The sequence below is a fragment of the Pogoniulus pusillus genome, chromosome 17 (assembly GCF_015220805.1).
Source record: "Pogoniulus pusillus isolate bPogPus1 chromosome 17, bPogPus1.pri, whole genome shotgun sequence".
NCBI classification, from domain to species: domain Eukaryota; kingdom Metazoa; phylum Chordata; class Aves; order Piciformes; family Lybiidae; genus Pogoniulus; species Pogoniulus pusillus.
This window is the reverse complement of record NC_087280.1, coordinates 11,712,874-11,726,467: the sequence shown is the minus strand read 5'-3', so window position 1 is coordinate 11,726,467 and position 13,594 is coordinate 11,712,874. Positions and strand designations below refer to the sequence as shown.

General features: G+C 43.9%; 1 protein-coding gene across 11 annotated transcripts in view; it reads right to left on the bottom strand.

The window, feature by feature from the left end:
* SEMA6D (semaphorin 6D) overlaps positions 1 to 13,594 on the bottom strand; it is a 229,377-nt gene that overhangs the window by 31,033 nt on the left and 184,750 nt on the right. Inside the window, exon 1 of one of the 11 annotated variants that reach the window (XM_064157635.1) lies at positions 1,200 to 1,442. The exons of 8 other annotated variants lie outside the window; for them this stretch is intronic. The gene's annotated coding sequence lies outside the window, so the exon portion shown is untranslated. 2 more of the 11 variants (XM_064157637.1, XM_064157642.1) reach the window with 2 other exon arrangements.

Here is a 13,594-nt window from a genome sequence, read left to right as displayed (position 1 = left end):
TCTCAGTCCCCGACCCAGCGCCAACTCACCCTGAGCACTCCGGGGCGATTTCGCTGGGGATAAACCCAACAGATCCGCTGCGGCTCCCCCCGCTCCGGCCGGCGCCGGCTTCCGCGGGGACCGCCCGCTCCGCTCGGTAGCGCCGCCGCACACCCGCCGCGGCCCCGCGTACCTGCCACCGCGCCGCTGCCCACGGCCGCCGCCCGCCGGCGGGGCCACCGCCAGTGCCCGCCGTCCCCCGCCGGGCGCCCCATCCCGGCGCTGCACTCGCGGCCGAGCCAGCGCGGGGCGGTGCGCCCCACAGAGCCCACCCCTCTCACCGCCCCCTCTCCCCCCTCCCTCCCTCCCCTCATGCACGGGCGCCGCCCGCCCCTGCTCGCCCCACCGCGCGCGGCCGTGCTCGGCTCGCGCTGCGCTCGCCGCCTCTGCGTGCACCGCGCTCGCGGCAGCGCCCGGCCCGCGCCCGGCCCGCGCCCCGCCGCCAACTTTTCAGTCGCTCCTGCTGCTGCCCGCTCGGCCCCGCCGCGGCTCCTACCGTAGCCGGCAGCGGAGCTCAGTGGCGAGCCCCGCCATGGCGGTAGGAGGTGGATTCCCCGCCCGGCTGCTGCCTTCCCCTAGCCTATCACCCGCCTTTCGCAGCCGCGGGCATTGCCGGACGCGGTCCCACTCCCACCGCCGCGACCACCGAGCGGCCTTGGCCGCAGTTAGGTGCGCGGAGCTCCGGCAAACTTCGCCTGTACTTTCACCCCTCCCAAAGCCCCTCGGTAAAGCTGCCCCTCGTTTCCAGCCCCGCGCTCGTCCCGCCGCTGCGGAGAGCCATCAGGACGTGTTTGGCTCGTCGCTGGCGTCGCCTTCGCCTCTCAGCACAGACATTATCGTTTTCCCTTGGACAGAATAAGTCCTTGCGAGCAGTGCAGTTTCGCAGGCTATTGAGACTCATTTTTGCAGACGAATATTTTGGGAGCGGGGATGGGGGCCGGTGTGGGGGGTGTCCTTGAAATGACATCTTTTTAAGTGCCTGTCCAAAATCCCCTCGTGTTCTAGAAACAAAGGATTTAATCCCAGAAATGAAGTCCAGGAAATAGCTACCACTAATTAAATTTCCTTCACACGAAAGATAAATTAATTAAGGCTTAAAGTGCCACGAAATATTTTGGATGCCCCTGCTAGAGAAAAAAAAAAGGAAAAGGATTACTCACCAAACTGTATCATCTGTGCTTGTTTTATGGAAATCCGAAACATTCCGAGTGCAAGTGATTTAGAGGCTTTTGCTGGAGAAACATCTCTGCCATTCACATGCAATTCCCAAATTCCTGCCCCTCAGCTCTTCCTTGTCTCCAGAGCAAGTTACCGGGCAGGTTGCTCCCCACAGTGCTCCTTCCCCTCTGGAAGACAAGCACTTGATAATCCCAGGCAGTATTTTGGGCTGATCCTGTAGGTTTTTACGCACACACTGCTCGCAGTGGGAGTGTTGCCTCTTGAAAACTGATTCATCTAAGCAAGGGCGCCAGGATTTGGCCCATAGTAAATTCTCTTTAGAGATGCTGCCAACAAAATCTCTCAGCCATGGGAATAGGACCTTTTTGGCAACTCGGTCCCTTGGCTGTCTCTCTCTGATGTTTCCTAGTGGTGACAGGCTAAAGGCGAGATCATTATGGGCTTCCTCACTGCAAACACAGCACGACTATGTTTCACCCCAGGAGCTGCTGCCTGATTAAAGGTGGAAGGACATTATTTTCTCTTTTTCAGGAACAGCCCTAATCCAAAAAAGCATCAAAATTTGCACAGTGCATGGAAAAGCTGCGATAGAGACTAGTCACTTGGTTAGGAATCAAATTGCAACCTGAGGGCCAAAAAGCTTAGAGTGCCTCAAAAAGAAGGACGCTGTTCACAGAAGAGCTTTTCACATGAAGTCAAAGACTCAGCACAGAACTACTGCCATGTAGGTTTACAGAGGTTAAGGGTACCTGCGTGCTTGCTACCCACACCAGGGCTTTACAAGTCGGGGGTGATGGCAGCCATAAAAACCTGCAGTCCTAGGAAAAACACCTGTATGTGCATTTGATACATCCTTTATGTGACTGACATCTAGAAATTACTCAGCAGCACCACTATGTTATCCCTACGCCAGGGCCATGGGAAACAGCACAGACTGTGGCATCTGCTTGGGCTGTGGCCGCATGTCCCCTCTCTGCTCTGAGAGAGGCTGCTTGCGGGAAAGGAGGTTTCTTGCCCACTACACATCCCAGCACAAGCTGACACAAGGCTTTTATATATCAGGATAAAAGATTAATATGGTTTAAACGTCCTTCTGCTTCAGTTAGGCAGATGACACAATGTTGAGAATTGGATGACATTCCTGTAGGGCAGGGAGTTTCAGTTTGAAGTATGGAATTTCAGAGGATTTTGGTATAGCCAAGCGGAATATCTGTGTCTACACTTAAATGTGGTAGCTTATTATACCTTCAAAATTTGCTGCATGGCTAGAAACCACTTTATGTAAGGATTTAAAGTGTGTGCACTTTCAGTATGTGTGCAGTCAGGGAATTACACAGCCACAGGTTTTAAAACACAAATATATTCAGGCTGCTATTGATATGATAAACTATCAGTAACATGTGCTGCAAAGCTTCTTAAATCCTCATTGACACAACAGGCCAGTGTTCTGTCGATAGTGTGCAGATTAATGGGGTATTGTCAGGCTGGTTTAGGCCTCAACTTTCATTTATCCTAAAACTTGTTCTTCATTGTAACTCTTAACCTTTGGATTCTGCCAACACATTTCTTGTCACAAATATACTAATGGAATTAGAAGAAACCTGGCTTTTAAATGTTAATTACCCCCAGAATGATTGATTTGTAAAAGAAACACATCAGCAGAATCTGAAAGTACAGAGAGCACAATAAAATGGACTGAGCATCAGCCCAAGAGCCAGGAATGCCTGAAGACCAGCTTTGGCACTGATGAGGCTGGCCCAGTGTATGCTATGGTATGGAGAGCACTTGCCTTATCTCCTAGGGATAGCTTATGGATTATTTCTGTTGTCTAAAAGACTTTTCATCCTCCAAGTGTTTTACAGACTTAAGTGACACTTATTTGAAACAAATTTGAAAATGTAAGCAAAATATTCAAAATTTACATACAGATAAAGAACCCACCATCTGTTAAAACCACAAATTGAGTTTTTGCTTCATTAAAATATGGATAATACTAAACTAATATGTGTTTAAATCAGACATTTCATTCTGCTTGAATGCCTCCACTGGGTTTATAACCAAGGCTGAACTGATTCCAGCAAGCAGAAGCATTCATGAGGTTCACAAGTTCGGCCGCACTGTGATTTGATAAAAAAGCCCAAATGCACATGGTGCAGGGCAGTTTGCACATTTGGGAAACCATCTTCAGCACACGTCTGCCCAGGAAACTTTGCTCAAATGGCACATCCCTAGAAAATACCAAGTGCTGAGGAAAATGGCATTGATAGTTTCGCTCGGCCTGAGCTGGAACAGAATCAGTGACTCAGCACACTAATGCACGGATGTGATGGCTTCTGAACAAGATGCAAAACTTATTATTTTGAGGACATGTTCATTTAAGCTGTGTCATTTCCAATGAAAACAGCAAACACCAGTTACAGAAGGATGGTCAAATCATGGCAGTGCCAGGATGCGATGATGTTATATCCTAAGAATTACAGTATTTTAGCTAAATATTTTTCTCTACACATTTTTTTCCCCTCTGAAAAGCATCACTTTTCACCAGTGCATACAGACATCTGCCCACAGCATGGCATTGTACAGAGGAGTTGGTAGGTAATTGATAGGGATCAGGTATATCATTTCTGTTGGAGTAGATATGCACAGGTTTTATATTCACGGCCCTGAAATCTAAGTTGCAAAGTGTGGATGTCATCATTTACCTTGACTGTAATTAAGTTTGATAATAAAGAGAATAGAATTTATTTATTGCGAGTGCATAAAATTAGTTGGACAATTTAAGGTGCTATTCAATGAGTAATGCTCCCATAGCAGGGGTAAATATTAGCCTGCCTAATAATATTAGTTTCTATTAACAACCTAGGAAAGCTGTTTTTGTACAGCTCTGGTTTTATGTGCCTTTATGCCTTCTCAGTATCTGGGGAGCCATTCCACAGGGCAGGGGGGGCACGTGTACTATGTGAATAAATGTGAGACAATTTCCAAGGAAAACAGGCTTTTCATCCCTATTGATTGGTGAAGAGTTCTCTCCTTTGGATTTTTAAGAACAGAAATGCAGAAGATAGGAAATTCAAACTATGATACTTCACACCTTATCACCAGGACAGGGTTAAAACCACATAAGCTGAAACTGATAGCTCATTACAGTATTCCACTCTTAGCCTGCACACTGCAGAACTGCGTGGTTTCTAACGCTCACCTCTGCTAGATGGATGCTTATTGTTCCTGGATTTAGCATCCTTACTATAGATATTGCCCTATGTGTTGCCACTTTTTCACCCCCATACCTTATGGTTTAGATCCCAATAAGACTAGTCTTTAATCTGTGTGGAGTGCACTTAGATCTTATCTCTGTTCAATCACCCTAAACCTTGTTGCTTGGAGAAATGTAGGTGAAAATCCCAATGTTTGGCTGGCAAAGCAATAAAACTGAGCCAGCCATTTTCCTTCTCCGAGTCCTCAGATTGTTGCAGTATCAACGCAAGTCAGGAGTGAGACATTTCAGAGCTGATTTACACCAATAGGCTTAAAATAGCAAACTGCTAATAGAACAAGCCTGTGCTGTGGTGATACAGGCAAATAATTGGTTATAAGTCAAGTACTGTGTAAAGAGTAGTAACTTTAAGAGAAGACATCATAATTTAATCCCTGTAAATAGTATCCCATTCAGGTAGCAGTTAAGTCTAGCTCTTTATAATGCTTAAAGGAAAGAAAATAATTTTCTCCTGTTTTCCAAGTGACATGAAATCCCCCTTTCACCCATGTCAGTTATCAGCAATGTCTAGGAGGTGCCTTTAAGCGATTAGCATTTCATAAAATAGAGGAAGACACAAATGGGTTTCAACACTTTCTTTTATCATCTTCTTGAGTACCATGTTGAGAGTTTTTAAAGTATTCCTGGCTGTCAAAACTTCAATTTAATGTCATTGTTCTCTATTTTTTGTACTTTTCTAATGTCCCTCCTCACCTAGAGGGATGTATAGTCTACAACTACCTGAAGGGAGGTTGTAGCCTGATGGGGGTTGGCCTCTTCTCCCAGGCAACCAGCAATAGAACAAGGGGGGACAGTCTCAAATTGTGCCAGGGGAGGTATAGGCTGCATGTTAGGAGGGAGTTCTTGGCAGAGAGAGTGATTTGCCATTGGACTGGGCTGCTCAGGGAGGTGGTGGAGGCACCGTCCCTGGAGGTGTTCAAGAAAAGACTGGATGAGGCACTTGGTGCCATGGTCTAGTTGACTGGCTAGGGCTGGGTGCTAGGTTGGACTGGATGATCTTGGAGGTCTCTTCTGGTTGATTCTATGATTCTCAGGTTGTATGCCTGTCACTTGAAGCTGTAGTGATAATATTTTTCTGTCTCTGTTGAGATGTGCATCTGAACTTGGCAACTTTATGCTGGCTCTGTATGGGATCAGCATGTGCATATGCTTCCACTCTTGTCATTTGTCATTGTTGCTAATAAGAAGTGGGTTTGCACTGCTATTCTATGCCCACCCATGATCATTTGACATCAGTTTGCTTTGACAAGCATACCAAATGCTACCTTGATATTGAATATTTAAGTGATAAATCTAATAGCTGCTCTCGGTTCTTGCTTAGGCACATGTCTGACTGAAATTCAATATGCTGGCTCTCCAATTCTCTCATGTACCTCTAGAGAGGTAAGGGAGATGTGCCACTAATTAATAAGAATAACTGGAAAACAAGTAATTTTTTTAAATGCTTTGGCAGCGTTCTGTGTGGGTCGGCCAGTGGGGATCTTGTGGGATTCTGAACAGATCAACTTGAGGCAGTGGAAGGCCAGAAATTCCCTCTCTGCTGAGGCTGTGGGGCTGGCAGAAAGATACCCATGTCAGCAAAGACAGAGAAGACATAAGACATAATGTTTGTAATGTGTTGGCCTATGTATTTCACTACTTGAAATGTGCTTAGAGTGAAATCTGGATGACTGTGTGTCAAAGCTAATAAAAGGGATCCAAGCAATAAAAGAGGGCACAGTCTTGCAAAACTGGTCTTTCCTGCCTGCAAGCTCCCCATCAGAGTTAACTTTGAAAAAACAGGCCACTGATTCTGGCCGTGGTACTTTCCTACACTGATCATAGCAATAGTAAAATTTGATTAATTTATGGTCCTTGCAAAAGAATCATCTTGAAATTAAAATCGTAGAGAGGAACAGCTATACAGAAAGGTGGAAACAGAAAAGCCAAGCTGAAGGCATTGCCATGGTGTCCTCTGGGCCCAGACACAGAGTGGTAGGTGTTGCTAACTCCCCTCAGCACTTTAAATGCCCACAGGAACCACTCAAAGCAAGAAAACATTTTCTGCACAACAGTTAGCTTTTCAGTTAGATATATTACATCAGCTGTCATTTGATGGGGAATTAATTTCAAACATCTAGGGCAATATCAACAAAGTACTGTAATTAGACTTAATGGCATACTTCCAAGATTAATAGGTGATCTTCCTCACAGCCTACAATTTAAATTTCCAAAGTTTCATTTGTCATATTGCTACTCAGTGCAGCTCCACCATCCGTGGTCTTTACCTACACTTTTCCTCACTATAAGTAAAATGTGCTACCTTTTTCAGGCATAGGCTGATGAAAAGACGTATTAGTCACAAATCTATGCTCGTGGCATACAATCACAAGATGACAAGACACTTACTATTATCTATTTATATTATATATAGCAACTGCAGTTAGGCAAAATCACTTTTTAGTCCCATTTTAGGGGATTACCTAATCCTGTAATTGATTGTGTGTGATGAGTCCTCTTTGTCCTATGGAGAACCCAGTGACCTTCAGAACAAGAACAGGCCTGAAAACATTCTATTATTTCACTGTTATTTCTGGGTAAATTACAAGATAATGTAGGATAGGAAGAAATGATAATTGTATCTTTTTTTTGTTTGTTTTCACTAGTCTTAGATTTTAAGTGGTTGATGTCCTATCCCAGAAGAAAATGGTACTCTCTTTCAGTAAGAATAACCAGAGACAAAATTGCTAATTTCTTTAAGGTAAATCAAGTATTCCCTTAGAAATTTAGCCAATGACACAGATTCCCAAACAGCTTAGAGCTGCAGTTAAGCTTCTATCTACTGTAACTGTCACATCTCAAGACTTGCAGTTAAGGGGTGAGGCAATTGCACACCAGTTATAAATACCAGCAGAGTAGTTTATCTGCAGATTAGAATCACTTCACTCATTTCAGAATCCATAAAATCCAACATGAATCAGCTTGGCTTTGTATATCAACAGTCACATCCTACACAAAGGTGAGTTTACAGGTACCATCTGAGGACATTGTACAGTCATGGAGGTTTCAGTGTTACAGTAAACAGGCATGTGTGCATGTGTAGACTTACACAGACACACATAAACCTTGCTCCTACACTGTCCCACCAAATATAACTCCATGGATTAAGGCCTAAAATAGGACTCTAAGAATGTAATTTCAGAGAGCCTGAATGTCCCTCAGGCAAGCCTTAGGTAGCTGCTTGGGTTGTCACTGCGAAGCAGCTGTCCAGCCTAACCCTGACTCAGGAGCCAAAAACCTGTCTCATATGGGGGAGAGTAAAACAGTTGTAAAGGATCAGACAGACATTAGTCACGGTTGACGTAGGGAGGGTGCTTAGAAAATAGTTAATACCAGGAATCACTAAGAATAGAACGGTAAACAAACTGCTTGTAAATTTATATCTGCCTGAACTCTGAAATAAAGCCCTACTATATTCCTTCAGTGCATTCCAAACCAGCAAGAGGGTAAAGTCTCATCCTAGGTTTGAAGAAAGATGATCAAACTATTTACTTTTACCTCTGTGACACATACAGAAAGTTCATAGCCCACACGCAATCAGTAATGACAGGAGCTGCTGCCTTCAGCATGTTAAGTTCACTTTCTGTTTAGTGTATGCCCCTTGACATCTCAGTATCTGACTTTAGCCTAGGATATTATTTTCTTGAGAACACCTTTAATTATTTTTTCAACACTTATGACAGCTCTTATCTACTATTACAGTTTGTTTGAAAAAGATGACTTCTAGCTTTGGTGTACCTCTGTGTTTTCTCTTGTGTGCTAGCTGTGGACTGTAAAATCCTTTCTACTGAACAGCCATAACAGAGCCATCCATGAAAGGTTTGCTTTCTTTGTTCTGGACTTTGCATGTTAGTGTGCAAGAATAATTTTGACTTTGAGAAGGTGAGTATAAACAATTATTACTCTCTATAGACAACATAAGCAAAACTAAGAGGTGAAAGGGAGTGCAAGTGGTTTTGATCCTTTGGAGTTAGTGCTAGTCCTTCCCCCCCATCAACATCTGAAATGGTGCACCATGTCTGACAGCCTCTCTTATATTACTGATCCTGGGACTCATCTTCCTATTTTTTCTTCTTGGGAGCAAGATGACATATTTTCACCTCTGAGGTGACAGTAGGTGACAATGAGATAGGTGGCCCATTTTATCACCACATTGTTTCTCTGATCACAGTCTGCCAGCTGCTTGTATGACTGTGCATTGCAGCCCTCTAATCTTGAGTGATGCAAAGCTCCACGGAGTCTGGGGAAATACCATTGTCTGTGACAAGTCATGCAGGAAACAGCCATGCAAAGGAGCTGTCAGGGAGGAGGCTTGGCCTAGAAGAGGGGGGTGTGTGGGGTCAAAAGTGTAGAAAGCACTTTGGATCCAAGGCAATATAAATTAGCTGTGGCACCTATTCTGTCCCACAAAATCTCCCATTTGCAACACATATTGGAAGAATTAACACAGCAAAAATACACAACAAAGAAGTAACCAGTGATAGTCAAGCTATTAGTAAATCCTCTAGACGGCTCTTGACTTGGAGAAAAAGGCTGAAGTAGGAATGCCAACACTATCATCTGACGTGGCTCCAAAAGAAAAAGGGAAGCCACAACATCTCTATTCTTGGCAAAGCAGAAAGGCTGCTGCAGACACTCAGTTCCCTCTGCTGCTTGGAGTGATGCAGCCGTAGCTGCTGTGGCTTTTAGCTACAGATCTCCTCTTTTCAGTGTCTTTGTGGATAAGAGGAGAGTGTGAAAAGTGGTTCTCTACCTAGGAAGCAGTGCAAGAAACAGTATTTGTGTCTCCAGCCAAAGTTTTCCAGCTCCTTTTATAGATGTGACTTTTGAAAATCAGTCTCATAACAAGGTGCCAGGAGTTGAGCAGCCATGTTGTAGGAGAGAAATGTTTTTATAATAAAGTCTCTACTGTCCAACAGCCAAAGATAATTACAGGTTATTCTCAGTTTTCTTATCAAAAGCCATCTCAGAGTACTTCAGATGCTGCCTGAATGACTTCCTGTGTTCAAAAGAATTTCTGTGATAATTTATTTTGTGCTTATGTAGTTTGCATGCTGGCAGAGAGTGTCTGGTTGGTCACTTCTTTCCCTGTCATCATTAGCCATACATGTAAATCAGGCCAAGAGCTCAACACCAACCCAGAGAGAGATGGAAAGGTCTACACCCCCTTGTGTAGACAGATCATAGAGAAATGCACTCCATCTGGGGTATGGGGCCCCAGCTGCATGAAACACAGGCTTAGATGGCACCCTGCCACCTGGCAAGTCCTGCTGCGCTGCCCTGCCCCAGAGCTGGAGCACACTGCCAGGTAGAACAGCAGTTTGCCCTGGCAGAGCAATGAAGAAAGGAATGGAGTCAGGGAAAGGAAGTAGAGGCAGAGCAGGGAGAAGGCAGACTGTCCAATGCTCAGTTGGGTGGCAGGTGGTTTTTAGAGGTCAGAGCCATGGTCATGCTTGAAATCCCATCCCATCACATTGCAGGACTCAAGCTCAGGTGAGCTTTGGACATGTCATAAGAGAGACGTTAGGCCTTACTGCTCTTTACTACAGACCCAAGCAAGTGGCTCTCTGCAAGATGGAATATGTGACACTCCTGCCCATCAGTAATGTCATGGTGCTGATGTCAGACTAACAATTTAGATTCAAAATCCTGCCTAGAAGGATCAGGGTAGCACGTGTGCATGTGTTCCTGGCGTTGCTGGCCATCTGGGCAGCTCTTAAAGCCATGTGTGGTTTTATACCTTGCCCACATTTCAGGCATCCTTTATCCAGAATGTGACTAGGGAGAACTGCATGTGCTAACTTGCTGTCTTATCTACACCCCTTCACGGACTTTCAGCAGATCCAAAGTCTATGTTTTCCTTAGGATCTTTGAAATGCTTTTGAAGACATGATGACAGAAAGCCTGCTCTTTTTTATTGGGACTGCATGAAGATTCCACTTTCCCTCTCAGTTGCCAAAGGAAAAAAATCTGAACTATATTTTTCAAATGTCACCCTAAGGAACCAACCCTCAAACTCTTCACAGAACCACACAGAAAATGTCCTGGCAGGATTATAATATAATATCCATTGCAGCAGTGGAAAATATCAAAGGATCATGGTTTAAAATGAAGCAGAAAAAACACCCTTTCTTGTCTCAAAAGCAATACACTGCTGTTACTCTTCCTTCTTTTCCCTTCTCACCTGCCAATTGCCGTGCAGTTTGTTAAAGAGGGATTAAGTAGCCACAATAAAAATACACATGCCAGAAAATGGCAAATGGAAGTAATAGTTTTTACTTTCTAGCCCAAACCTTCTGTTACTGTAGCAAATGAGATTTTCTTTGCAGCTGACTAACAGAAGCTGATTTAGGCCCTTTGCACTTGCTGCCAGCAAGTGTTCCCACTCCAAAAATAGTCTATTGAAGAAAGAAGTGTCAGTTGCTGTCTTCAACAGGCTGCTTTCTAAACCCATTGTTAGAAGGTACCTACTTCAAATGAAACCTGGCATGTCACCACGTTGGTGGGCAAAGTGCCATTCTAACAGATGGGCAGTGGGTAGGCAGTGCCAGTGATTAAGTCTGTGTATCAACCTTGAGTAACAAGGTTGTATTCCCATCTGAGAACGTCAGGGCCTGTAGCTGTGCTCTAGTGTAACCTGTGCCTTTATGTGCATTGCTGCCCAGCACATTTAAAACATTTCTATTTGATTTTGAGCCCATACTGCTCTGCTCAACTGGGCTCCAAGTTTAAGTTTTGGATGGGTGAGCCTGGCTTGCCATACTCTGCAGTGAAGGTGTGGGAGGACCATGTGAGTTGTGCTTGTCTTTCAGTGCCTTCCTCCCCACTCTGGCATTTCCCAGCAAACATGGGAAAACACTTGAGGATGGTAAAAACTTCCAGAAACACTTCAATAGCTGAAGAGAAACCACAATGCAGGTATCCCTGACCCAGACAGTATGAGTCCAGCACAGGGTTCATCTCAGGTTCCCCAACATTTAGAGTAAACATGTGCCCAAGTATCAGGTGTTAAGAGCAGCCCTGCTCCCATTTTGTACTAGTCTTACAAATCCCACAACTCTCAAGTGCGTCACAAGAGCATCAGGCTTTGATGAACTGGGATTCATATGCCAGAGCCTCATGAGACTAACGTGACGATGAAGTCTCCACCTTCCAGTGCTTCTTATGCAAAAAAAGGAAAAGCCTGAGCTTTCTAGTGAAGTGCCAGCCTGTGTGTGGAGACTTTATCCAGCTTCCTCTGCAGTACCTGTTTGCCTGGAATGTATTACAGAGAGTCTCAAGCAATGCATGTAAACTCTAGCTGCTTCTTTTTAAAATCCCCTCTTATATGTCCCATGAAGCTATTAGTTTAGCTATCACTAGGTATTAAAATTTAAAAGGGTCACTAAATGCATACTGCTAGAAGGAAACAACATTAGTTACACATTACCAGAACAAAACTAAATTAAGAAACAGCTCATTTCCTTTGTACCATCAATATTTTACTCAGCCATAGCCTGAATGCTTGTACTCACAAAAACGAATTAATCATTCATGTGCTAATGTACATCCATTATTTTTAAATCATCACTTAAGTAATCATTTTTGTGTGTGCTCAGATGTGTGATGCCTGCTTATGAAAGTGCAGGAAAAATCAATGCAAATTAAATAAAATTTAAAAGGTGGATATCAGTGAAACAGATGCAAAAGAGTTCTCCACGCAGTAAAATTGTAATCAAATTTCCCTAAAACTCTCTTAGTGAATCATAATTTGAAAGAGATACCACTCTAATGGTAAACATATTTATATGCCATGCTACCCTCTTTATTTTGGTGCAAGCACACAGAATGCAGTTCATCAGTTTCTGTCTTAAAGCTGCATAAAACAGAAACATCAAAAGTGTTATTATCATTTAATTTGGTACTGCCGTTTTCCAACAGTTTATTTACCAAGACTTGAAGTGTTCATATCATAACATCATTGGTGTCTGCGCATGTGGGAGGTTCCCAAAACCTTCCCCAAAGTGAGGCAGAGGATGCCTCATGGAAATGCTTCTCCTGCAGTGTGTGCAGGGTTCCCTGCTTGCACTCAGTGTGGAACACCACGTGCGGGAAATGAGGCACCGAGGCTCAGCAAATGCAACGCTTTTCTCTCTTGCAAAGTATCACACAGCATTTAATGCCTGCCCAGCACAGATCACAAAAATCAAAGTCTCATTTCCCTTTCTTCCTGACATGGACTAACTGTATCCCCTGGGCTGGGTTTGCTGCTGCCTTGGGCTTGTCATTTACACCCATATAAAGTGCTGCCAGATCCAGAGCTCTGCTTTACTCTGGTATAAATTGCAGCTGCTTTATTCAGGCATAAATGTTTAAGGTGCAAAGTAGTCAAGAACAGCAGTTTGTGCTGGCTGCATATAAGTAAAGATGGCTCTGCTAGATTGGACCATACTAATCCCACGGAAATTAAATCACCTTTTACTGGAAGTGTGATTGTTTCTTTTGGACTACCTGTATCTGTGAAAAAATAGGGCAAAGCTGTTAGAACCCTGCAAGTGCTGTGAACTTCACAGAGGAGCAGTGTAACACCTACGGAAAATTTTGTTGTGGAAGTGCTTTATGTTTTTTCTCCTATTGCTTCTGTAATTTTCTGGTGATGTATTTTGCTGGCAATTTAAGGGAGCTCTGTGTTTATGGGACAATAACAAAATTTCCTTCAAAATACATTCCAAGGCCAAGCTATCTATTAATATATTGTGTGTCTTCTTGTGAATTAGTAGAAGCAAGCCAAAACATTGCTCAAGAGAAATCAAGAGAGACTGTCTACCTTGACTTCAAGATGGGAAGACTTGGGTTTCTTTTTCAGTGTGTGGAATGGAGAAAATGATCCAGCAGGCAATACTTCCATTTTGCAGCAACTCCTGAGGCTCACCGGTGGGTTCCCACTCAGCTCACAAAAGTATAATCAGCTTACTGTTAATGGATAATAGAAGCGCTGTGAACTGATTGTGATTCAAAGCTGTATCCATGCATGACTGTAGTTCCATGCAGGAACTGAGAATTTAACTTTTCTTACAGAGTAGC